Source organism: Oncorhynchus keta, unplaced genomic scaffold, assembly GCF_023373465.1.
Source record: "Oncorhynchus keta strain PuntledgeMale-10-30-2019 unplaced genomic scaffold, Oket_V2 Un_contig_6408_pilon_pilon, whole genome shotgun sequence".
In the NCBI taxonomy this organism is placed as follows: Eukaryota; Metazoa; Chordata; class Actinopteri; order Salmoniformes; family Salmonidae; genus Oncorhynchus; species Oncorhynchus keta.
The window spans coordinates 778-27,500 of NW_026288846.1; the positions used below are offsets into that span (position 1 = coordinate 778).

At 47.8% G+C, this 26,723-nt stretch overlaps 1 protein-coding gene across 1 annotated transcript in view; it reads left to right on the plus strand.

Annotated features, from left to right (window-relative positions):
• Window positions 1-4,897: 4,897 nt before the first annotated feature.
• LOC118380820 (plexin-B1-like) overlaps window positions 4,898-26,723 on the plus strand; it is a gene marked incomplete at its 3' end in the record, with an annotated part of 119,816 nt that continues 97,990 nt past the window's right edge. The window contains exon 1 of the mRNA XM_052511188.1: window positions 4,898-5,122. The remainder of the gene's footprint in view (window positions 5,123-26,723) is intronic.

Below are 26,723 nucleotides of genomic sequence, written 5' to 3' on the forward strand. Positions count from 1 at the left end.
GGAGCTAGCTGGCTTCACCAGATCAACTCTGTCTGTAATGTCTACATGTTTCCAACAGACCACCATAGTCTCTGTGCCCAAGAAAGCAAAGGTAACCTGCCTAAATGTTTACTGCCCCATACCACTCACATCTGTAGCCATGAAGTGCTTTGAAAGGCTGGTCATGGCTCACATCAACACCATTACCCCAGAAACCCTAGACCCACTCCAATTCACATACCGCCCCAACAGATCCACAGATGATGCAATCTCAATATCACACTCCACACTGCCCTTTCCCACCTGGACAAAAGGAACACCTATGTGGCTGTAATTGCTGCCAAACGTGCTTCTGTCTGAAAGGGTCTGAAAGATTATGTAAATGTGATATTTCAGTTTTTTAATTTTATAAATTTGCAAACAATTTTAAAACCCTATTTTTTCTTTGTCATTATGTGTAGATTGATGAGGGGGAAAAAAACAATTTAATCGATTGTAGAATAAGGCTGTAATGTATCAACATTTTTAAAAACGGTGTCCAAGTAAGTAGGCTAAACATTTAATCACAGATAAGACATTTAACTGGTTTCGTATAGTCCATTCACTTAGTAACTCCACTCACAGCTTGTAGCTGTATAGTCTGTTTATTCGTGTTGTTGGTCTTGGCTACTGGTTCTGTAGCTCAGTTGGTAGAGCATGGCGCTTGTAACGCCAGGGTAGTGGGTTCGATTCCCGGGACCACCCATACGTAGAATGTATGCACACATGACTAAGTCGCTTTGGATAAAAGCGTCTGCTAAATGGCATATATTATTATTATTATATATTATTAGACTAGCGTGCGTCGAATCCTTTCCTGATGCATGGACACAATGGAGGAGCCCGGATCGACATTCCCATGGTTGCCGAGGGAGACGAGCCAGAACATAATGCCTCAGTGTTTCAAAGAGAAGTTCCCCAACACTGTGAGAACACATTCTAGTTGATGGTATACCGCATGGCCTATAGATGCTGTAAAGAGGTTCATTGAACTTGACCAAAACAATGGAATTGCCATGGAAACACGCGAGGGAAAGATCCTGAATCTCCCCATTGCCCCCCAGCAAAATGAGCCAACATTGTTAAATGGAATCCATTTTTATGTTAAAATGTAGGAACTGGGGTCTCCAGTTTGACCCCAGTGCTGTGTCTGGCTCCACACCCACCCAGCCCAGACATCTAGATGTGTGAAAGTTAGTGTATAAGCTAATGATCCTTCATTTCTTATATTTCAAAGATGAAAAAAAAACACACACATGTTTTTTGGTTTGTATTATATTTTACCAGAGCTAATGCGTTATATTCTGCTACATTCATTTCACATTTCCACAAACTTCAAAGTGTTTCCTTTCAAATGGTATCAATAATATGAATATCCTTGCTTCAGGTCCGGAGATACAGGCAGTTAGATTTGGGTCCTGAGCTACAGACAGTTAGATTTGGGTCCTGAGCTACAGACAGTTAGATTTGGGTCCTGAGCTACAGACAGTTAGATTTGGGTCCTGAGCTACAGACAGTTAGATTTGGGTCCTGAGCTACAGACAGTTAGATTTGGGTCCTGAGCTACAGACAGTTAGATTTGGGTCCTGAGCTACAGACAGTTAGATTTGGGTCCTGAGCTACAGACAGTTAGATTTGGGTCCTGAGCTACAGACAGTTAGATTTGGGTCCTGAGCTACATACAGGCAGTTAGATTTGGGTCCTGAGCTACAGACAGTTAGATTTGGGTCCTGAGCTACAGACAGTTAGATTTGGGTCCTGAGCTACAGGCAGTTAGATTTGGGTCCTGAGCTACAGACAGTTAGATTTGGGTCCTGAGCTACAGGCAGTTAGATTTGGGTCCTGATCTACAGACAGTTAGATTTGGGTCCTGAGCTACAGACAGTTAGATTTGGGTCCTGAGCTACAGGCAGTTTGATTTGGGTCCTGAGCTACAGACAGTTAGATTTGGGTCCTGAGCTACAGGCAGTTAGATTTGGGTCCTGAGCTACAGACAGTTAGATTTGGGTCCTGAGCTACAGGCAGTTAGATTTGGGTCCTGAGCTACAGGCAGTTAGATTTGGGTCCTGAGCTACAGACAGTTAGTTTTGGGTCCTGAGCTACAGGCAGCTAGATTTGGGTCCTGAGCTACAGGCAGTTAGATTTGGGTCCTGAGCTACAGGCAGTTGGATCCTGAGCTACAGGCAGTTAGATTTGGATCCTGAGCTACCGACAGTTAGATTTGGGTCCTGAGCTACAGGCAGTTAGATTTGGGTCCTGAGCTACAGGCAGTTAGATTTGGGTCCTGAGCTACAGGCAGTTAGATTTGTGTCCTGAGCTACAGACAGTTAGATTTGGGTCCTGAGCTACAGGCAGTTAGATTTGGGTCCTGAGCTACAGACAGTTAGATTTGGGTCCTGAGCTACAGGCAGTTAGATTTGGGTCCTGAGCTACAGGCAGTTAGATTTGGGTCCTGAGCTACAGGCAGTTAGATTTGTGTCCTGAGCTACAGACAGTTAGATTTGGGTCCTGAGCTACAGGCAGTTAGATTTGGGTCCTGAGCTACAGGCAGTTAGATTTGGGTCCTGAGCTACAGGCAGTTAGATTTGGGTCCTGAGCTACAGGCAGTTAGATTTGGGTCCTGAGCTACAGACAGTTAGATTTGGGTCCTGAGCTACAGGCAGTTAGATTTGGGTCCTGAGCTACAGGCAGTTAGATTTGGGTCCTGAGCTACAGACAGTTAGTTTTGGGTCCTGAGCTACAGGCAGTTAGATTTGGGTCCTGAGCTACAGGCAGTTAGATTTGGGTCCTGAGCTACAGGCAGTTGGATCCTGAGCTACAGGCAGTTAGATTTGGATCCTGAGCTACAGACAGTTAGATTTGGGTCCTGAGCTACAGGCAGTTAGATTTGGGTCCTGAGCTACAGGCAGTTAGATTTGGGTCCTGAGCTACAGGCAGTTAGATTTGGGTCCTGAGCTACAGGCAGTTAGATTTGTGTCCTGAGCTACAGACAGTTAGATTTGGGTCCTGAGCTACAGGCAGTTAGATTTGGGTCCTGAGCTACAGGCAGTTAGATTTGGGTCCTGAGCTACAGACAGTTAGATTTGGGTCCTGAGCTACAGGCAGTTAGATTTGGGTCCTGAGCTACAGGCAGTTAGATTTGGGTCCTGAGCTACAGGCAGTTAGATTTGTGTCCTGAGCTACAGACAGTTAGATTTGGGTCCTGAGCTACAGGCAGTTAGATTTGGGTCCTGAGCTACAGGCAGTTAGATTTGGGTCCTGAGCTACAGGCAGTTAGATTTGGGTCCTGAGCTACAGGCAGTTAGATTTGGGTCCTGAGCTACAGGCAGTTAGATTTGGGTCCTGAGCTACAGGCAGTTAGATTTGGGTCCTGAGCTACAGACAGTTAGATTTGGGTCCTGAGCTACAGGCAGTTAGATTTGGGTTCTGAGCTACAGGCAGTTAGATTTGGGTCCTGAGCTACAGACAGTTAGATTTGGGTCCTGAGCTACAGACAGTTAGATTTGGGTCCTGAGCTACAGACAGTTAGATTTGGGTCCTGAGCTACAGGCAGTTAGATTTGGGTCCTGAGCTACAGGCAGTTAGATTTAGGTCCTGAGCTACATACAGTTTGATTTGGGTCCTGAGCTACAGGCAGTTAGATATGGGTCCTGAGCTACAGACAGTTAGATTTGGGTCCTGAGCTACAGACAGTTAGATTTGGGTCCTGAGCTACAGACAGTTAGATTTGTGTCCTGAGCTACAGGCAGTTAGATTTGGGTCCTGAGCTACAGGCAGTTAGATTTGGGTCCTGAGCTACAGACAGTTAGATTTGGGTCCTGAGCTACAGACAGTTAGATTTGTGTCCTGAGCTACAGGCAGTTAGATTTGGGTCCTGAGCTACAGGCAGTTAGATTTGGGTATGTCATTTTAGGTGAAAATTGAAAGAAGAAAAAAAAAGGCTACGATCCTTAATTAATGTAAGAGTTACCAATGAACTGCTTTACAGCTTAAAAACGACTGACGACCAACACTGATTTATGGCTACGCATTTAGCAGTCACTTCTTCTAAACCTGAAAAGGGACAACTTCCACATGTTATATGCAGCGAAAACAGCCAATTATATCCAAAACGGACTTAAGTTACAATACAATAATCATGACGGATTTGAACGAATATCCTTGTTGAATTCCTTCTCTCCCCTAAAAAGATTTAGATGCACTATTGTAAAGTGACTATTCTACTGGATGTCATAAGGTGGATGCACCAATTTGTAAGTCGCTCTGGATAAGAGCGTCTGCTAAATTACTTAAATGTAATGTAAATGTTGAATGTGTGCCAGTCTGGTGGACTCTTTATCCGCTGTTGTCAACATCATAAACCAAACCCTGTCTGTATTTTGCCCCATAGTTGCACACCCATCTGTGTTGTTACTTAACCACCTAACCCATCGTTCGGTCACAACAATTGATGAGTTCCTCCTCACTGCACCTATCTGGAATCCTGGGGACGTCCCTACGATAACCATAAACACAACCCTCACCTCCTTCTGTAGCTCAGTTGGTAGAGCATGGCGCTTGTAACGCCAGGGTAGTGGGTTCGATTCCCGGGACCACCCATACGTAGAATGTATGCACACATGACTGTAAGTCGCTTTGGATAAAAGCGTCTGCTAAATGGCATATATTATATATTATTATATTATTATTAACAATTAGGTGGGTCAACTTCAATGGTTAGACACATCCCTAAACTAAGCAGAACATTAACCATAAACCCAACCCTCACCTTAACAATTAGGTGGGTCAACTTCAATGGTTAGGGACGTCCCAAGGATCCAGTATAGCACGGACCCTTTTAAAAACACCCCTGTCCTCTACCACGTGTTGCATTGTGGGTCCTGTCCAACCTCAACTCACCCTAGGAAACTTTTCCTACAGGAGCTCAACCCCGACAGCTGAAAGCACAGCTACCCACGGAGCTACGCTGTGTTGTGGGCAGGGGGTCGACTCGACCCGCTGGCGGTCATTCATCCTATGTAAACACCACACGGACCATCTGTGTGGATGAGTTGTATTTATACAAGCGGATGGTTATCAAAGAGAAGTGTCAAGTCTATGAGAGGTAGGTGGTGTTTTCTCTGTCTACCGGCTGTGGGACATTGATGTGAGTTTAGTTCCACTAACTTGTTCATGCTGGACACCTGTAGTCATAACATTACAGGGAATTACTAAAACGGTCGGAGGTAAGCTTGTGTTGGTTGACCTGTGAAACTGTGTTTCTTTGGACGTGTTTGGCGAAGTTTACATCGATATGTCGGCACTTGCTGCTATGCCGCACACAAAAATAGTTCACATTCTTCCAGGTGTTTGCACAGGGAAATTAACCAACTCACACCCTCATACACATCAAACTGAACTAACTGGCATCAAAGACCAGCTCTGGTGTGTTTTAATGCTTCGTAGCTAGTATAAAGTGGTCAACTAGCTAGTTCAAAGCTAACTTTGTGTGTGTGTGTGTGTGTGTGTGTGAATGGTACCAGTATGTTTCACTCCGCCTGCACACCAGTGTTTCTGTGTTGTGGTGAAGCTGTAGAGTTCATGAGGGTTCAGCAGCTACGTTAGTTGCTGAACCCCTAATAAATTAACCAAGTTGGTGAAACCCTATTCTAGTTGTTCTGGTTCGTTATTATAGAATTTGTTGGGTATTATTATTATTATTATTATTATTATTATTATATATATATTTTTTGTGAAATGGAGATACCTAGCCAGTTGTCCATCTGAATTGTGTCTTCCTCATTTAACCCAACCTCTCTGAATCAAAGAGGTGTGGGGGGCTGCCTTAATCAACATCCACGTCTTCTGTGCTCAGGGGAACAGTGGGTTAACTGCCTTGTTCAGGGGAACAGTGGGTTAACTGCCTTGTTCAGGGGGAACAGTGGGTGAACTGCCTTGTGCAGGGGAACAGTGGGTGAACTGCCTTGTGCAGGGAACAGTGGGTTAACTGCCTTGTTCAGGGGAACAGTGGGTTAACTGCCTTGTTCAGGGAACAGTGGGTGAACTGCCTTGTTCAGGGAACAGTGGGTGAACTGCCTTGCTCAGGGAACAGTGGGTGAACTGCCTTGCTCAGGGGAACAGTGGGTGAACTGCCTTGTTCAGGGGAATAGTGGGTGAACTGCCTTGTTCAGGGAACAGTGGGTGAACTGCCTTGTTCAGGGAACAGTGGGTGAACTGCCTTGTTCAGGGGAACAGTGGGTGAACTGCCTTGTTCAGGGGAACAGTGGGTGAACTGCCTTGCTCAGGGGAACAGTGGGTGAACTGCCTTGTTCAGGGGAACAGTGGGTGAACTGCCTTGTTCAGGGGAACAGTGGGTTAACTGCCTGGTTCAGGGGAACAGTGGGTGAACTGCCTTGTTCAGGGGAACAGTGGGTGAACTGCCTTGCTCAGGGGAACAGTGGGTGAACTGCCTTGCTCAGGGGAACAGTGGGTGAACTGCCTTGCTCAGGGAACAGTGGGTGAACTGCCTTGCTCAGGGAACAGTGGGTGAACTGCCTTGTTCAGGGAACAGTGGGTGAACTGCCTTGCTCAGGGGAACAGTGGGTGAACTGCCTTGCTCAGGGAACAGTGGGTGAACTGCCTTGCTCAGGGGAACAGTGGGTTAACTGCCTTGCTCAGGGGAACAGTGGGTTAACTGCCTTGCTCAGGGGAACAGTGGGTTAACTGCCTTGCTCAGGGGAACAGTGGGTTAACTGCCTTGGGGAACAGTGGGTGAACTGCCTTGCTCAGGGGAACAGTGGGTGAACTGCCTTGCTCAGGGGAACAGTGGGTGAACTGCCTTGCTCAGGGAACAGTGGGTGAACTGCCTTGCTCAGGGAACAGTGGGTTAACCCTGGTGGTCCTGTTAGCTAACCCTGGTGGTCCTGTTAGCTAACCCTGGTGGTCCTGTTAGCTAACCCTGGGGGTCCTGTTAGTTAACCCTGGGGGTCCTGTTAGTTAACCCTGGTAGTCCTGTTAGTTAACCCTGGTGGTCCTGTTAGATAACCCTAGTGGTTCTGTTAGTTAACCCTAGCCCTGGTGGTTCTGTTAGTTAACCCTGGTGGTCCTGTTAGTTAACCCTAACTCTGGTCCTGTTAGCTAACCCTAACTCTGGTCCTGTTAGTTAACCCTAACTCTGGTCCTGTTAGCTAACCTAACTCTGGTCCTGTTAGCTACATTTACATTACATTTACATTTAAGTCATTTAGCAGGCTCTTATCCAGAGCGACTTACAAATTGGTGCAAACACCTATGACAACCAGTGGAACAGCCACTTGCATCTAAATCTTGTTGGGGGGGGGTGAGAAGGATTACTTACCCTTAATCCTAGGTATTCCTTGAAGAGGTGGGGTTTCAGGTGTCTAGGTGGTGATTGACTCCGCTGTCCTGGCGTCGTGAGGAGTTTGTTCCACCATTGGGGGGCCAGAGCAGCGAACAGTTTTGACTGGGCTGAGCGGGAACTGTACTTCCTCAGTGGTAACAGGCCAGAGGTGGATGAACGCAGTGCCCTTGTTTAGTGTAGGGCCTGATCAGGGCCTGGAGGTACTGAGGTGCCGTTCCCCTCACAGCTCCCCGAGCACCATGGTCTTGTAGCGGATGTTAACTTCAACTGGAAGCCAGTGGAGAGAGCGGAGGAGGCTGACGTGAGAACTTGGGAAGGTTGAACACCAGACGGGCTGCGGCGTTCTGGATGAGTTGTAGGGGTTTAATGGCACAGGCAGGGAGCCCAGCCAACAGCGGTTGCAGTAATCGGGAGATGACAAGTGCCTGGATTAGGACCCTGTGTGAGGCAGGGGTACTCTGCGGATGTTGTAGAGCATGAACCTACAGGAACGGGACACCGCCTTGATGTTAGTTGAGAACCCTGGTGGTCCTGTTAGCTAACCCTGGTGGTCCTGTTAGATAACCCTAGTGGTTCTGTTAGTTAACCCTAGCCCTGGTGGTTCTGTTAGTTAACCCTGGTGGTCCTGTTAGTTAACCCTGGTGGTCCTGTTAGTTAACCCTAACTCTGGTCCTGTTAGTTAACCCTGGTGGTCCTGTTAGCCCTGGTGGTTCTGTTAGTTAACCCTGGTGGTTCTGTTAGTTAACCCTGGTGGTTCTGTTAGCTAACCCTGGTGGTCCTGTTAGTTAACCCTGGTGGTCCTGTTAGTTAACCCTGGTGGTCCTGTTAGTTAACCCTGGTGGTTCTGTTAGTTAACCCTGGTGGTTCTGTTAGCTAACCCTGGTGGTCCTGTTAGCTAACCCTGGTGGTCCTGTTAGCTAACCCTGGTGGTCCTGTTAGCTAACCCTGGTGGTCCTGTTAGCTAGCCCGGGTGGTCCTGTTAGCTAGCCCGGGTGGTCCTGTTAGTTAACCCTGGTGGTCCTTTTAGTTAACCCTGGTGGTCCTGTTAGCTAAACCTAACTGTTTTGTTAGTTAACCCTGGTGGTCCTGTTAGTTAACCCTGGTGGTCCTGTTAGCTAACCCTGGTGGTCCTGTTAGCTAACCCTGGTGGTTCTGTTAGTTAACCCTGGTGGTCCTGTTAGCTAACCCTGGTGGTCCTGTTAGCTAACCCTGGTGGTCCTGTTAGTTAGCTAACCCTGGTGGTCCTGTTAGCTAACCCTGGTGGTTCTGTTAGTTAACCCTGGTGGTCCTGTTAGCTAACCCGGGTGGTCCTGTTAGCTGGCCGGGTGGTCCTGTTAGTTAACCCTGGTGGTCCTTTTAGTTAACCCTGGTGGTCCTGTTAGCTAAACCCGGTTTTGTTAGTTAACCCTGGTGGTCCTGTTAGCTAGCCCTGGTGGTCCTAACCCTGGTGGTCCTGTTAGTTAACCCTGGTGGTCCTGTTAGTTAACCCTGGTGGTCCTGTTAGTTAACCCTGGTGGTCTTGTTAGTTAACCCTGGTGGTCCTGTTAGTTAACCCTGGTGGTTCTGTTAGTTAACCCTGGTGGTCTTAACCCTGGTGGTCTTAACCCTGGTGGTCCTGTTAGTTAACCCTGGTGGTCCTGTTAGCTTACCCTGGTGGTCCTGTTAGTTAACCCTGGTGGTTCTGTTAGTTAACCCTGGTGGTCTTAACCCTGGTGGTCTTAACCCTGGTGGTCCTGTTAGCTTACCCTGGTGGTCCTGTTAGATAACCCTAGTGGTTCTGTTAGTTAACCCTAGCCCTGGTGGTTCTGTTAGTTAACCCTGGTGGTCCTGTTAGTTAACCCTGGTGGTCCTGTTAGTTAACCCTAACTCTGGTCCTGTTAGTTAACCCTGGTGGTCCTGTTAGCCCTGGTGGTTCTGTTAGTTAACCCTGGTGGTTCTGTTAGTTAACCCTGGTGGTTCTGTTAGTTAACCCTGGTGGTTCTGTTAGTTAACCCTGGTGGTCCTGTTAGTTAACCCTGGTGGTCCTGTTAGTTAACCCTGGTGGTCCTGTTAGCTAACCCTGGTGGTCCTGTTAGCTAACCCTGGTGGTCCTGTTAGCTAACCCTGGTGGTCCTGTTAGCTAACCCTGGTGGTCCTGTTAGCTAACCCTGGTGGTCCTGTTAGTTAACCCTGGTGGTTCTGTTAGCTAACCCTGGTGGTTCTGTTAGTTAACCCTGGTGGTCCTGTTAGTTAACCCTGGTGGTCCTGTTAGCTAACCCTGGTGGTCCTGTTAGCTAACCCTGGTGGTCCTGTTAGTTAACCCTGGTGGTCCTGTTAGTTAACCCTGGTGGTCCTGTTAGTTAACCCTAACTCTGGTCCTGTTAGTTAACCCTAACTCTGGTCCTGTTCAGTTAACCCTGGTGGTCCTGTTAGCTAACCCTGGTGGTCCTGTTAGCTAACCCTGGTGGTCCTGTTAGTTAACCCTGGTGGTCCTGTTAGTTAACCCTGGTGGTCCTGTTAGCTAACCCTGGTGGTTCTGTTAACCCTGGTGGTTCTGTTAGTTAACCCTGGTGGTCCTGTTAGTTAACCCTGGTGGTCCTGTTAGTTAACCCTGGTGGTCCTGTTAGTTAACCCTGGTGGTCCTGTTAACCCTGGTGGTCCTGTTAACCCTGGTTGTTCTGTTAGCTAACCCTGGTGGTTCTGTTAGTTAACCCTGGTGGTTCTGTTAGTTAACCCTGGTGGTCCTGTTAGTTAACCCTAACCCTGGTGGTCCTGTTAGCTAACCCTGGTGGTTCTGTTAGTTAACCCTGGTGGTCCTGTTAGTTAACCCTAACCCTGGTGGTCCTGTTAGTTAACCCTGGTGGTCCTGTTAGTTAACCCTGGTGGTCCTGTTAGTTAACCCTGGTGGTCCTGTTAGTTAACCCGGTGGTCCTGTTAGCTAACCCTAACCCTGGTGGTCCTGTTAGTTAACCCTGGTGGTCCTGTTAGCTAACCCTGGTGGTTCTGTTAGTTAGTCTGTTAGGTGGTCCTTCTGTAGCTCAGTTGGTAGAGCATGGCGCTTGTAACGCCAGGGTAGTGGGTTCGATCCCGGGACCACCCATACGTAGAATGTATGCACACATGACTGTAAGTCGCTTTGGATAAAAGCGTCTGCTAAATGGCATATTTTTTAATTTTTTTTAATTTATTTTTTTAACCCTGGTGGTTCTGTTAGTTAACCCTGGTGGTCCTGTTAGCTAACCCTGGTGGTCCTGTTAGCTAACCCTGGTGGTCCTGTTAGTTAACCCTGGTGGTCCTGTTAGTTAACCCTGGTGGTCCTGTTAGCTAACCCTAACCCTGGTGGTTTTGTTAGTTAACCCTGGTGGTCCTGTTAGCTAACCCTGGTGGTCCTGTTAGCTAACCCTGGTGGTCCTGTTAGCTAACCCTGGTGGTCCTGTTAGTTAACCCTGGTGGTCCTGTTAGTTAACCCTGGTGGTCCTGTTAGCTAACCCTGGTGGTTCTGTTAGTTAACCCTGGTGGTCCTGTTAGCTAACCCTGGTGGCCCTGTTAGCTAACCCTGGTGGTCCTGTTAGTTAACCCTGGTGGTCCTGTTAGCTAACCCTGGTGGTCCTGTTAGCTAACCCTGGTGGTCCTGTTAGCTAACCCTGGTGGTTCTGTTAGTTAACCCTGGTGGTCCTGTTAGCTAACCCGGGTGGTCCTGTTAGCTAGCCGGGTCGTCCTGTTAGTTAACCTGGTGGTCCTGTTAGTTAACCCTGGTGGTCCTGTTAGCTAACCCTAACGGTTTTGTTAGTTAACCCTGGTGGTCCTGTTAGCTAGCCCTGGTGGTCCTAACCCTGGTGGTCCTGTTAGTTAACCCTGGTGGTCCTGTTAGTTAACCCTGGTGGTCTTGTTAGTTAACCCTGGTGGTCTTAACCCTGGTGGTCCTGTTAGTTAACCCTGGTGGTTCTGTTAGTTAACCCTGGTGGTCTTAACCCTGGTGGTCTTAACCCTGGTGGTCCTGTTAGTTAACCCTGGTGGTCCTGTTAGCTTACCCTGGTGGTCTTGTTAGTTAACCCTGGTGGTTCTGTTAGTTAACCCTGGTGGTCTTAACCCTGGTGGTTCTGTTAGTTAACCCTGGTGGTCTTAACCCTGGTGGTCTTAACCCTGGTGGTCCTGTTAGCTTACCCTGGTGGTCCTGTTAGCTTCCCTTTTGGTCCTGTTAGTTAACCCTGGTGGTCCTGTTAGCTTACCCTGGTGGTCCTGTTAGTTAACCCTGGTGGTCCTGTTAGTTAACCCTGGTGGTCCTGTTAGTTAACCCTGGTGGTCCTGTTAGCTAACCCTGGTGGTCCTGTTAGCTTACCTGGTGGTCCTGTTAGTTAACCCTGGTGGTCCTGTTAGCTAACCCTGGTGGTCCTGTTAGCTAACCCTGGTGGTCCTGTTAGCTAACCCTGGTGGTCCTGTTAGCTAACCCTGGTGGTCCTGTTAGTTAACCCTGGTGGTCCTGTTAGTTAACCCTGATGGTCCTGTTAGTTAACCCTGGTGGTCCTGTTAGTTAACCCCTAACCTGGTGGTCCTGTTAGTTAACCCTGGTGGTCCTGTTAGTTAACCCTGGTGGTCCTGTTAGTTAACCCTAACCCTGGTGGTCCTGTTAGTTAACCCTAACCCTGGTGGTCCTGTTAGTTAACCCTGGTGGTCCTGTTAGTTAACCCTGGTGGTCCTGTTAGTTAACCCCGGTGGTCCTGTTAGCTAACCCTAACCCCGGTGGTCCTGTTAGTTAACCCCGGTGGTCCTGTTAGTTAACCCTGGTGGTCCTGTTAGCTAACCCTGGTGGTCCTGATAGCTAACCCTGGTGGTCCTGTTAGCTAACCCTGGTGGTCCTGTTAGCTAACCCTGGTGGTCCTGTTAGTTAACCCTGGTGGTCCTGTTAGTTAACCCTGGTGGTTCTGTTAGTTAACCCTGGTGGTTCTGTTAGCTAACCCTGGTGGTCCTGTTAGCTAACCCTGGTGGTCCTGTTAGTTAACCCTGGTGGTCCTGTTAGTTAACCCTGGTGGTCCTGTTAGCTAACCCTAACCCTGGTGGTTCTGTTAGTTAACCTGGTGGTCCTGTTAGCTAACCTGGTGGTCCTGTTAGTTAACCCTGGTGGTCCTGTTAGCTAACCCTGGTGGTTCTGTTAGTTAACCCTGGTGGTCCTGTTAGCTAACCCTGGTGGTCCTGTTAGCTAACCCTGGTGGTCCTGTTAGTTAACCCTGGTGGTCCTGTTAGCTAACCCTGGTGGTCCTGTTAGCTAACCCTGGTGGTTCTGTTAGTTAACCCTGGTGGTTCTGTTAGTTAACCCTGGTGGTCCTGTTAGCTAGCCCGGGTGGTCCTTTTAGTTAACCCTGGTGGTCCTTTTAGTTAACCCTGGTGGTCCTGTTAGCTAACCCTAACGGTTTTGTTAGTTAACCCTGGTGGTCCTGTTAGCTAGTCCTGGTGGTCCTAACCCTGGTGGTCCTGTTAGTTAACCCTGGTGGTCCTGTTAGTTAACCCTGGTGGTTCTGTTAGTTAACCCTGGTGGTCTTAACCCTGTGGTCTTAACCCTGGTGGTCCTGTTAGTTAACCCTGGCGGTCCTGTTAGCTTACCCTGGTGGTCCTGTTAGTTAACCCTGGTGGTTCTGTTAGTTAACCCTGGTGGTCTTAACCCTGGTGGTTCTGTTAGTTAACCCTGGTGGTCTTAACCCTGGTGGTCTTAACCCTGGTGGTCCTGTTAGCTTACCCTGGTGGTCCTGTTAGCTTACCCTGGTGGTTCTGTTAGTTAACCCTGGTGGTTCTGTTAGTTAACCCTGGTGGTTCTGTTAGTTAACCCTGGTGGTCCTGTTAGTTAACCCTGGTGGTCCTGTTAGTTAACCCTGGTGGTCCTGTTAGTTAACCCTGGTGGTCCTGTTAACCCTGGTGGTCCTGTTAACTAACCCTGGTTGTTCTGTTAGTTAACCCTGGTGGTTCTGTTAGTTAACCCTGGTGGTCCTGTTAGTTAACCCTAACCCTGGTGGTCCTGTTAGCTAACCCTGGTGGTTCTGTTAGTTAACCCTGGTGGTCCTGTTAGTTAACCCTAACCCTGGTGGTCCTGTTAGTTAACCCTGGTGGTCCTGTTAGTTAACCCTGATGGTCCTGTTAGTTAACCCTGGTGGTCCTGTTAGTTAACCCCGGTGGTCCTGTTAGTTAACCCTAACCCTGGTGGTCCTGTTAGCTAACCCTGGTGGTCCTGTTAGCTAACCCTGGTGGTTCTGTTAGTTAGTCTGTTAGGTGGTCCTTCTGTAGCTCAGTTGGTAGAGCATGGCGCTTGTAACGCCAGGGTAGTGGGTTCGATCCCCGGGACCACCCATACGTAGAATGTATGCACACATGACTGTAAGTCGCTTTGGATAAAAGCGTCTGCTAAATGGCATATTTTTTAATTTTTTTAATTTATTTTTTTAACCCTGGTGGTTCTGTTAGTTAACCCTGGTGGTCCTGTTAGCTAACCCTGGTGGTCCTGTTAGCTAACCCTGGTGGTCCTGTTAGTTAACCCTGGTGGTCCTGTTAGTTAACCCTGGTGGTCCTGTTAGCTAACCCTAACCCTGGTGGTTTTGTTAGTTAACCCTGGTGGTCCTGTTAGCTAACCCTGGTGGTCCTGTTAGCTAACCCTGGTGGTCCTGTTAGCTAACCCTGGTGGTCCTGTTAGTTAACCCTGGTGGTCCTGTTAGTTAACCCTGGTGGTCCTGTTAGTTAACCCTGGTGGTCCTGTTAGCTAACCCTGGTGGCCCTGTTAGCTAACCCTGGTGGTCCTGTTAGTTAACCCTGGTGGTCCTGTTAGCTAACCCTGGTGGTGCTGTTAGCTAACCCTGGTGGTCCTGTTAGCTAACCCTGGTGGTTCTGTTAGTTAACCCTGGTGGTCCTGTTAGCTAACCCGGGTGGTCCTGTTAGCTAGCCCGGGTCGTCCTGTTAGTTAACCTGGTGGTCCTGTTAGTTAACCCTGGTGGTCCTGTTAGCTAACCTAACGGTTTTGTTAGTTAACCTGGTGGTCCTGTTAGCTAGCCCTGGTGGTCCTAACCCTGGTGGTCCTGTTAGTTAACCCTGGTGGTCCTGTTAGTTAACCCTGGTGGTCTTGTTAGTTAACCCTGGTGGTCTTAACCCTGGTGGTCCTGTTAGTTAACCCTGGTGGTTCTGTTAGTTAACCCTGGTGGTCTTAACCCTGGTGGTCTTAACCCTGGTGGTCCTGTTAGTTAACCCTGGTGGTCCTGTTAGCTTACCCTGGTGGTCTTGTTAGTTAACCCTGGTGGTTCTGTTAGTTAACCCTGGTGGTCTTAACCCTGGTGGTTCTGTTAGTTAACCCTGGTGGTCTTAACCCTGGTGGTCTTAACCCTGGTGGTCCTGTTAGCTTACCCTGGTGGTCCTGTTAGCTTCCCCTTTTTGGTCCTGTTAGTTAACCCTGGTGGTCCTGTTAGCTTACCCTGGTGGTCCTGTTAGTTAACCCTGGTGGTCCTGTTAGTTAACCCTGGTGGTCCTGTTAGTTAACCCTGGTGGTCCTGTTAGCTAACCCTGGTGGTCCTGTTAGCTTACCCTGGTGGTCCTGTTAGCTTACCCTGGTGGTCCTGTTAGTTAACCCTGGTGGTCCTGTTAGCTAACCCTGGTGGTCCTGTTAGCTAACCCTGGTGGTCCTGTTAGCTAACCCTGGTGGTCCTGTTAGCTAACCCTGGTGGTCCTGTTAGTTAACCCTGGTGGTCCTGTTAGTTAACCCTGATGGTCCTGTTAGTTAACCCTGGTGGTCCTGTTAGTTAACCCTAACCCTGGTGGTCCTGTTAGTTAACCCTGGTGGTCCTGTTAGTTAACCCTGGTGGTCCTGTTAGTTAACCCTAACCCTGGTGGTCCTGTTAGTTAACCCTAACCCTGGTGGTCCTGTTAGTTAACCCTGGTGGTCCTGTTAGTTAACCCTGGTGGTCCTGTTAGTTAACCCTGGTGGTCCTGTTAGTTAACCCCGGTGGTCCTGTTAGCTAACCCTAACCCCGGTGGTCCTGTTAGTTAACCCCGGTGGTCCTGTTAGTTAACCCTGGTGGTCCTGTTAGCTAACCCTGGTGGTCCTGATAGCTAACCCTGGTGGTCCTGTTAGCTAACCCTGGTGGTCCTGTTAGTTAACCCTGGTGGTCCTGTTAGTTAACCCTGGTTATCCTGTTAGTTAACCCTGGTGGTTCTGTTAGTTAACCCTGGTGGTTCTGTTAGCTAACCCTGGTGGTCCTGTTAGCTAACCCTGGTGGTCCTGTTAGTTAACCCTGGTGGTCCTGTTAGTTAACCCTGGTGGTCCTGTTAGCTAACCCTAACCCTGGTGGTTCTGTTAGTTAACCCTGGTGGTCCTGTTAGCTAACCCTGGTGGTCCTGTTAGTTAACCCTGGTGGTCCTGTTAGCTAACCCTGGTGGTTCTGTTAGTTAACCCTGGTGGTCCTGTTAGCTAACCCTGGTGGTCCTGTTAGCTAACCCTGGTGGTCCTGTTAGCTAACCCTGGTGGTCCTGTTAGCTAACCCTGGTGGTTCTGTTAGTTAACCCTGGTGGTTCTGTTAGTTAACCCTGGTGGTCCTGTTAACCCGGGTGGTCCTGTTAGTTAACCCTGGTGGTCCTTTTAGTTAACCCTGGTGGTCCTGTTAGCTAACCCTAACGGTTTTGTTAGTTAACCCTGGTGGTCCTGTTAGCTAGCCCTGGTGGTCCTAACCCTGGTGGTCCTGTTAGTTAACCCTGGTGGTCCTGTTAGTTAACCCTGGTGGTCCTGTTAGTTAACCCTGGTGGTTCTGTTAGTTAACCCTGGTGGTCTTAACCCTGGTGGTCTTAACCCTGGTGGTCCTGTTAGTTAACCCTGGTGGTCCTGTTAGCTTACCCTGGTGGTCCTGTTAGTTAACCCTGGTGGTTCTGTTAGTTAACCCTGGTGGTCTTAACCCTGGTGGTTCTGTTAGTTAACCCTGGTGGTCTTAACCCTGGTGGTCTTAACCCTGGTGGTCCTGTTAGCTTACCCTGGTGGTCCTGTTAGCTTACCCTGGTGGTCCTGTTAGCTTACCCTGGTGGTCCTGTTAGTTAACCCTGGTGGTCCTGTTAGTTAACCCTGGTGGTCCTGTTAGCTAACCCTGGTGGTCCTGTTAGCTAACCCTGGTGGTCCTGTTAGCTAACCCTGGTGGTTCTGTTAGTTAACCCTGGTGGTTCTGTTAGTTAACCCTGGTGGTTCTGTTAGTTAACCCTGGTGGTCCTGTTAGTTAACCCTGGTGGTTCTGTCAGTTAACCCTGGTGGTTCTGTTAGTTAACCCTGGTGGTCCTGTTAGTTAACCCTGGTGGTTCTGTTAGTTAACCCTGGTGGTTCTGTTAGTTAACCCTGGTGGTCCTGTTAGCTAGCCCGGGTGGTCCTGTTAGTTAACCCTGGTGGTCCTTTAGTTAACCCTGGTGGTCCTGTTAGCTAACCCTAACGGTTTTGTTAGTTAACCCTGGTGGTCCTGTTAGCTAGCCCTGGTGGTCCTAACCCTGGTGGTCCTGTTAGTTAACCCTGGTGGTCCTGTTAGTTAACCCTGGTGGTCCTGTTAGTTAACCCTGGTGGTTCTGTTAGTTAACCCTGGTGGTCTTAACCCTGGTGGTCTTAACCCTGGTGGTCCTGTTAGTTAACCCTGGTGGTCCTGTTAGCTTACCCTGGTGGTCCTGTTAGTTAACCCTGGTGGTTCTGTTAGTTAACCCTGGTGGTCTTAACCCTGGTGGTTCTGTTAGTTAACCCTGGTGGTCTTAACCCTGGTGGTCTTAACCCTGGTGGTCCTGTTAGCTTACCCTGGTGGTCCTGTTAGCTTACCCTGGTGGTCCTGTTAGCTTACCCTGGTGGTCCTGTTAGTTAACCCTGGTGGTCCTGTTAGTTAACCCTGGTGGTCCTGTTAGTTAACCCTGGTGGTCCTGTTAGCTAACCCTGGTGGTCCTGTTAGCTAACCCTGGTGGTCCTGTTAACCCTGGTGGTTCTGTTAGTTAACCCTGGTGGTTCTGTTAGTTAACCCTGGTGGTCCTGTTAGCTAACCCTGGTGGTTCTGTCAGTTAACCCTGGTGGTTCTGTTAGTTAACCCTGGTGGTCCTGTTAGTTAACCCTGGTGGTTCTGTTAGTTAACCCTGGTGGTTCTGTTAGTTAACCCTGGTGGTCCTGTTAGTTAACCCTAACCCTGGTGGTTCTGTTAGTTAACCCTGGTGGTTCTGTTAGTTAACCCTGGTGGTTCTGTTAGTTAACCCTGGTGGTTCTGTTAGTTAACCCTGGTGGTCCTGTTAGTTAACCCTAACCCTGGTGGTCCTGTTAGTTAACCCTGGTGGTCCTGTTAACCCTGGTGGTCCTGTTAGTTAACCCTGGTGGTCCTGTTAGTTAACCCCGGTGGTCCTGTTAGCTAACCCAGTGGTCCTGTTAGTTAACCCTGGTGGTCCTGTTAGTTAACCTTGGTGGTCCTGTTAGTTAACCTTGGTGGTCCTGTTAGCTAACCCTGGTGGTTCTGTTAGTTAACCCTGGTGGTCCTGTTAGTTAACCCTGGTGGTCCTGTTAGCTAACCCTGGTGGTCCTGTTAGTTAACCCTGGTGGTCCTGTTAGTTAACCCTGGTGGTCCTGTTAGCTAACCCTAACCCTGGTGGTCCTGTTAGTTAACCCTGGTGGTCCTGTTAGTTAACCCTGGTGGTCCTGTTAGTTAACCCTGGTGGTCCTGTTAGTTAACCCTGGTGGTTCTGTTAGCTAACCCTGGTGGTCCTGTTAGCTAACCCTGGTGGTCCTGTTAGCTAACCCTGGTGGTTCTGTTAGTTAACCCTGGTGGTTCTGTTAGTTAACCCTGGTGGTCCTGTTAGCTAGCCGGGTGGTCCTGTTAGTTAACCCTGGTGGTCCTTTTAGTTAACCCTGGTGGTCCTGTTAGCTAACCCTAACGGTTTTGTTAGTTAACCCTGGTGGTCCTGTTAGCTAGCCCTGGTGGTCCTAACCCTGGTGGTCCTGTTAGTTAACCCTGGTGGTCCTGTTAGTTAACCCTGGTGGTCCTGTTAGTTAACCCTGGTGGTCTTGTTAGTTAACCCTGGTGGTCTTAACCCTGGTGGTCCTGTTAGTTAACCCTGGTGGTCCTGTTAGCTAACCCTAACGGTTTTGTTAGTTAACCCTGGTGGTCCTGTTAGCTAGCCCTGGTGGTCCTAACCCTGGTGGTCCTGTTAGTTAACCCTGGTGGTCCTGTTAACCCTGGTGGTCCTGTTAGTTAACCCTGGTGGTCTTGTTAGTTAACCCTGGTGGTCTTAACCCTGGTGGTCCTGTTAGTTAACCCTGGTGGTTCTGTTAGTTAACCCTGGTGGTCTTAACCCTGGTGGTCTTAACCCTGGTGGTCCTGTTAGTTAACCCTGGTGGTCCTGTTAGTTAACCCTGGTGGTTCTGTTAGTTAACCCTGGTGGTCTTAACCCTGGTGGTTCTGTTAGTTAACCCTGGTGGTCTTAACCCTGGTGGTCTTAACCCTGGTGGTCCTGTTAGCTTACCCTGGTGGGCCTGTTAGCTTCCCCTTTTGGTCCTGTTAGTTAACCCTGGTGGTCTTAACCCTGGTGGTTCTGTTAGTTAACCCTAACGTTAGAATGGGCAAAACGAGTGACCTAAGTGACTGAGCGTGGTATGATCTCTACCAGTAGCAAGTGGAGTGTTATTTTGGATCTGTGGCAGGTTGCAGTGCATCCTCATTTCTCTCAGCCCAAAATTCCAGTACACGGTAATATAGGCTATATGCTTTTCCTTTGTTGTGCTAACATTACATCAAAACATCATTGTCTGTTTCTGGCTGTGTAAATTGTGCTGACGCTGTGTGTGTGTGTGAGAGAGAGAGCCCTTGATCATGCCAACTGCTGAGCCCCCTCTCCATCACTTGTCAGATTCTCCCTACCCTGTCCCACACATAAAGATGGGGGAGGGGGCTTCAGTGTTGATGCGCTCAAAGGTGTCATTAAATATGTATGGGGTCTTTTTAATGTATGATGCACAGTTCCCCTCAGGAGCTCTGCAGGGCTCATCTCGCTCTGTCTGTCTCCATCTCGCTCTGTCTGTCTCCATCTCGCTCTGTCTGTCTCCATCTCGCTCTGTCTGTCTCCATCTCGCTCTGTCTGTCTCCATCTCGCTCTGTCTGTCTCCATCTCGCTCTGTCTGTCTCCATCTCGCTCTGTCTGTCTCATCTCGCTCTGTCTGTCTCCATCTCGCTCTGTCTGTCTCCATCTCGCTCTGTCTGTCTCCATCTTGCTCTGTCTGTCTAGGGAGGACACCTTCATTTTTGGCTGTGAATACAGAGTTTTCGACCCCGCCCGACCAAATATGGATATTCTTTCTCAAAGCTACTGATCCAGATCACGTTCTGGACATTTAAACAAATGTTTTACACCCTAAAAATTCTAACTTAGCTACTGCTCACCAGACCTCCTGTCTGCTCACCCTCTTCTGAACCACCTCCCGTCTCGTTTCTCTCTTTGCTCACCTTCCTTCTGAACCATGACGATGTAGCCAACGTCTCTGCCTCATATTTCTGAACCACTGAAATCAAAACCCCTGTAGCAGAATGAAGGAACATTCAAGACCTTTTATGAAGCTACAACTTTCTGTTGTAACGGATATGGCAGTGGCACAAACAGAGAGGCAGAGAGTCCCGACACATTGCAAAAACAAGAACGTTAAATTGCTAGTTACACTGTGTCTGTGTCTCGCTTGTGTTTTGATTTGCTGTCTCGCTGCATGTAACTCCCCACTTGAGTTTTTGTGTTGGGGTAAAAAAAAAAAACTATCACCGAGTTTGTACGCACGTATTGAGCCGTTTGTGTACAACGTAAATAGCTGCATGTAGCCTAGCTGATAAAAGGACATGAAATCAATCGCCTTATGCTTCCTGAGTCCAGCCCAAAATCAACTTTTTAGTCCCCCAGCCACTGTGGCGGGTAGATGAAGAAAAAAAAAATCCACTAGCCACTCAATTTTTTTGCGCCCTAATTACAGTTGAAGTCGGAAGTTTACTTACTCTTAGGTTGGAGTCGTTAACTCGTTTTTTCAACCTCTCCATAAATGTCTTGTTAACAAACTATAGTTTTGGCAAGTCGGTTAGGACATCTACTTTGTGACTGACACAAGTCATTTTTACAACAATTGTTTCCAGACAGATTATTTCACTTATCACAATTCCAGTGGGTCACAAGTTTACATACACTAAGTTGACTGTGCCTTTTAAACATCATTTGAGTCAGTTGGAGGTGTACCTGTGGGTGTATTTCAAGGCCTACTTTCAAACGCAATGCCTTTTGCTTGATATCATGGGAAAATCAAAAGAAATCAGCCAAGACCTCAGAAAAATAAATTGTAGACCTCCACAAGTCTGGTTCATCCTTGGAAGCAATTTCCAAACAAAAGTATAAACACCATGGGACAATACCGCTTCAGGAAGGAGACGTGTTCTGTCTCCTAGAGATAAACGTACTTTGGTGCGGAAAGTGCAAATCAATCCCAGAACAACAGCAAAAGACCTTGTGAAGATGCTGGAGGAAACAGGTACAAAAGTATCTATATCCACAGTAAAACGAGTCCTATATTGACATAATCTGAAAGGCTGCTCAGCAAGGAAGAAGCCACTGCACCAAAACCACCATAAAAAGCCAGACTACGGTTTGCAACTTCACATGGGGACAAAGATCGTACTTTTTGGAGAAATGTCCTCTGGTCTGATGAAACAAAATGGAACGTTGGTCATAATGACCATCGTTATGTTTGGAGGAAAAAGGGGAAGGCTTGCAAGCTGAAGAACACCATCCCAACCGTGAAGCACGGGGGTGGCAGCATCATGTTGTGGGTGTGATTTGCTGCAGGAGGGACTGGTGCACTTCACAAAATAGATGGCATCATGAGGAAGGACAAGTATGTGGATATATTGATATATTCAAGGTATTGGAGTGGCCATCACAAAGCCCTGACCTCAATCCTATGGAGAATTTGTAGGCAGAACTGAAAAAGTGTGCGAGCAAGGAGGCCTACAAAACTGTCTCACTTACACCAGCTCTGTCAGGGGTGAATTTTGGCCCATTCCTCAACTTATTGTGGGAAGCTTGTGGAAGGCTTCCTCAAACGATTGACCCAAATTAAACAATTTTAAGGCAATTCTACCAAATACTAATTGAGTGTATGTAAACCCACTGGGAATGTAATGAAGGAAATAAAAGCTGAAATAGATCATTCTGACTATTATTCTGACATTTCACATTCTTAAAATAAAGTGGTGATCCTAGCGGACCTAAGACAGGGAATTGTTATCAGGTTTATATGTCAGGAATTGTGAATAACTGAGTTTAAATGTATGTAAACTTCGACTTCAACTGTATGTGTGTGGGAATGACGTTTGCTGTAGGTTTGAGCATCATGTTGGCTATGTGCCTGGTCTAATACATTATCACAGCATGTTGGCTATGTGCCTGGTCTAATACATTATCACAGCATGTTGGCTATGTGCCTGGTCTAATACATTATCACAGCATGTTGGCTATGTGCCTGGTCTAATACATTATCACAGCATGTTGGCTATGTGCCTGGTCTAATACATTATCACAGCATGTTGGCTATGTGCCTGGTCTAATACATTATCACAGCATGTTGGCTATGTGCCTGGTCTAATACATTATCACAGCATGTTGGCTATGTGCCTGGTCTAATACATTATCACAGCATAGTGGCTATGTGCCTGGTCTAATACATTATCACAGCATAGTGGCTATATGCCTGGTCTAATACATTATCACAGCATGTTGGCTATATGCCTGGTCTAATACATTATCACAGCATGTTGGCTATATGCCTGGTCTAATACATTATCACATCATGTTGGCTATGTGCCTGGTCTAATACATTATCACATCATATTGGCTATATGTCTGGTCTAATACATTATCACAGCATATTGGCTATATGTCTGGTCTAATACATTATCACAGCATATTGGCTATATGTCTGGTCTAATACATTATCACAGCATATTGGCTATATGTCTGGTCTAATACATTATCACAGCTGAGCATCATTTGCAAATAAATTTTTATTTTACTGGACTGATGTTCATGCATCTGATGGTATTTAAGAGAACAGGGAACTCTGGGAAAAGTCAAATCATGATGCCCGTGAACATCAGGTCGATGCTGTAGAAAGATGCGTGTTGTGTGTTGGCTGACCGTTCCAAACTATTTTCCCCAGTCGATCTAGTTTGTTTTGAGTTCCCAGTTGTATTGAACGCACTGACGTCACTGACGCTCTGCCACCTTCTCCCTCCCGCTGAGGGTCCACCTCTCACGGCCCCTGTTCTCCTTCCTTTCCTCCGGTGAGACTACCCAAAGAGAGGGGACACCATCTTCCACCTGATGGTGAAACTCGAGTCCCTGTTCTCCTTCCTTTCCTCCGGTGAGACTACCCAAAGAGAGGGGACACCATCTTCCACCTGATGGTGAAACTCGAGTCCCTGTTCTCCTTCCTTTCCTCCGGTGAGACTACCCAAAGAGAGGGGACACCATCTTCCACCTGATGGTGAAACTCGAGTCGCACTGCATCCGCCTCATGCACAAATTCATGTTGTTCCCATGATCAGAGAAAGTGAATTATCAATCAGCGATATACAAATGGGTCTATTTATATACTAACTTAATCACAGAATTACATAAACACACACCCAATTAGGTCATATATTGGTTACTGACATGATACACTGAAAAGTCCCTAGTGGACTAAGCCGATATGACGGCTTGGTAGACAAAGGAAAGGGGTGGGGCCACTCCGAGGATTCACTGTAATACAGTCGATAACTACACTCATGAACTGCCGAAAACTTTCAACACGAACAGCCGCTCATTTGAAAATAAATAGCAATTGACATATTTACGAGTGTATGCCTTTGTTGTCCCTCTCCGATCGCCGGCCTAGTCAGGCAACAGAAAGCCTCTGATTTGTCCACCGGAGATCAAAGTCTGTCGGAGTTGTAGGTTGTTATAATGGATACTTCAGTATCATGCGTTTAACAGACTAAAGTAGTTAAACAGTTGCAGCCTGAATAAATGTTTTTTTTTAGTTTCTAGATTCCTTAGCCGTTTCAACGTGGGATTGATCTCCACGTTCTCTGGTCTCTTCCGTTGGTAGAGTTGCCAACCATTTCAACAGCTTCCGTGTTTTCTGGTCTCTAGAGTAGTTTGAACCACTTCACACGCGACATGCGTCACCCGGCATGTTTTGGTCTAGAGTAGTAGCCCGGCGTTATCTGGACTCTAGTTTGTAGATTTCTTAATGAATCGTTCTTGACGTCCAGCTTACCGTGGGTCTCTTTGGTGTAAATTGTCACGAGTGGTTTTATACTCTGTGGAAGTTCCGTGGTGCCTGATGTAATGTCTGTGCTCACAGGGGCGTGGCTACTGACTAGTTAAAGTTTATATCTAAACAAGTATCTCGTTTAGAAGGCCAACATCACATTACATCTTCTTCTCACAAATAGTTTAATATTCTTTCATATTTTATACATCAGATGAAAACCCTATAATTGAGAAGTGTACACAGCCAAAAACACAGTAATGTGTCCTGTCCTTCATGAGATAATAATAATAATATATGCCATTTAGCAGACGCTTTTATCCAAAGCGACTTACAGTCATGTGTGCATACATTCTACGTATGGGTGGTCCCGGGGATTGAACCCACTACCCTGGCGTTACAAGCGCCATGCTCTACCAACTGAGCTACAGAAGGACCATGAGATCACATGAAACAAATATCGATATGACTGTCCACGGACCATTCCCTCATTCTCAAAAATAGAAATATAGTTTAATTCTCCAATTTTATGGATTAGGAGTTTTGGCAAGAATAATGTCTTTGTTCTCTAGACAAACTCCACTTAGGAGAGATGAGATGACCTGTGCTACCACCGTGATGACCAGATGCTGTCGGACTATGAGAGAGAACGTAGTCAGATGAAGAGAGAGTAGCAGTGTTCTCTGGGCTGATCCGTATCTCCGTCAGGACCAAAACGTCAAGAGACCGAAGGGCAGAAAAGTCTGAGATGTGAACTCTTTGATCCTGACTGCAAATCGGGCAGTTCCACACGCAGTGTAAACTCTAAAGTGTACAGGGAGAGAACAGGTACATAAAACACACACACGTGGTTGTCAAAGCTACAAAAAGAGCAAAATAAGATCTGAAAATGGCTCGCTAGGAAACGAAAGAGTGGTGCTTTCCTCTTTCTTTTCCGCTAAGAACTCGGCAGAACAAGTCTTCGTTTTACGATTTTAAAGGCCTGATTTTTGGTGGAGTGCTGCAAAGATGGTTGTCCTTCTGGAAGGTTCTCCCATCTCCACAGAGGAACTCTGGAGCTCTGTCATTGACCATTGGGTTATTGGTCACTTCCAGGGCCCTTCTCCCCCGATTGCTCAGTGTGGCCAGACGGAGTCTTGGTGGTTCCAAAATTCTTCCATTTAAGAATGATGGAGGCCACTGTGTTCTTTCGGTACCTGCAATGACATTATTTGATACACTTCCCCAGATCTGTGCTTCGACCAAATTGTGTCTTGGAGCTCTATGGACAATTCCTTCGACTTCATGGCTTGGTTTTTGCTCTGACATGCACTGTCAACTGTGGGACCTTTTATATAGACAGGTGTGTGCCTTTCCAAATCATGTCCAATCAATTCAATTTACCACAGGTGGACTCCAATCAAGTTGAAGAAACATCTCAAGGATGATCAATGGAACGGGATGCACCTACCTTATAAAAATGTTGAACAAGGCAAGGGGTCCTAATACTTACCGACTGCATTGTAGCTACCCTACCATAAACAACACAGCAGCAGACCAATCGGCAACGTTTGTTCTCGTCAGGGAAACAATACCCAACATTCCATGCTGGAGCTGAATATCTGAAAAGGCATTTTTGTTTTTGTTGATGCGACACCCTTTAAAAAAAAAAAAATTGTCTGAAAGTTATTGCAGGGGCATTCTGTCTGTAAAGGGTGTTCAATTCACTTCCTCTCGCTCTTCCCCTTTTCTCTCTTTTCCTACCCCCCACCCACTTTGGCTGGTGCTCCCCTTTACTTCCTTCCTCCTTAACTTTCCTTTCCTTCCTTCCTCTGTTCCTCCTCCCCTCGTCCCTCTCTCTCTCTTCCAGTGTGTGTCTGTGAAGATTATAGGCTGTGTGTTAGACTGAGAGAGAGGTGTTTTTAAGGGATGTAATAATGTGTGACGGAGAGACAGAGCGAGAGAGAGAGAGGGGTGTGGCAGTGTAATTGGTGCCTGTGTTACACAGCTGTCTCAAAGACAGCGGCATCTGTTTCAATGCATTTCTCTATATAGGCCTACAGACACACACACAGACACACAGACACAGACACACAGACACACAGACACACAGACACAGACACACAGACACACAGACACACAGACACACAGACACTCACTCACACACACTCACACACACTCACACACAGACACTCACTCACACACACTCACACACACTCACACACAGACACTCACACACAGACACACATGCTCACACACACTGTCATTTAGCTTGTTGTATTCCACTGGTTTGTAAACTGTTCTCTTGTAAAGGTCTCTGAACCAAACATCAGCCTGTGTGTATTTTGGACGGTTGAGGAGGCCAGGGTAGTGCTCTGCTGTGGGCCAGGGTAGTGCTCTGCTGTGGGCCAGGGTAGTGCTCTGCTGTGGGCCAGGGTAGTGCTCTGCTGTGGGCCAGGGTAGTGCTCTGCTGTGGGCCAGGGTAGTGCTCTGCTGTGGGCCAGGGTAGTGCTCTGCTGTGGGCCAGGGTAGTGCTCTGCTGTGGGCCAGGGTAGTGCTCTGCTGTGGGCCAGGGTAGTGCTCTGCTGTGGGCCAGGGTAGTGCTCTGCTGTGGGCCAGGGTAGTGCTCTGCTGTGGGCCAGGGTAGTGCTCTGCTGTGGGCCAGGGTAGTGCTCTGCTGTGGGCCACGGTAGTGCTCTGCTGTGGGCCAGGGTAGTGCTCTGCTGTGGGCCAGGGTAGTGCTCTGCTGTGGGCCAGGTTAGTGCTCTGCTGTGGGCCAGGGTAGTGCTCTGCTGTGGGCCAGGGTAGTGCTCTGCTGTGGACCAGGGTAGTGCTCTGCTGTGGGCCAGGTTAGTGCTCTGCTGTGGGCCAGGGTAGTGGCCCACCTCTATATCAGAGGGTAGTGAGGACAGACCAGTACATACAGTTAAGTCATTTAGCAGACGCTCTTATCCAGAGCGACTTACAAATTGGTGCATTCACCTTATGACATCCAGTGGAACAGCCACTTTACAATAATGCATCTAAATCTTTTAAGGGGGGTGAGAAGGATTACTTTATCCTATCCTAGGTATTCCTTAAAGA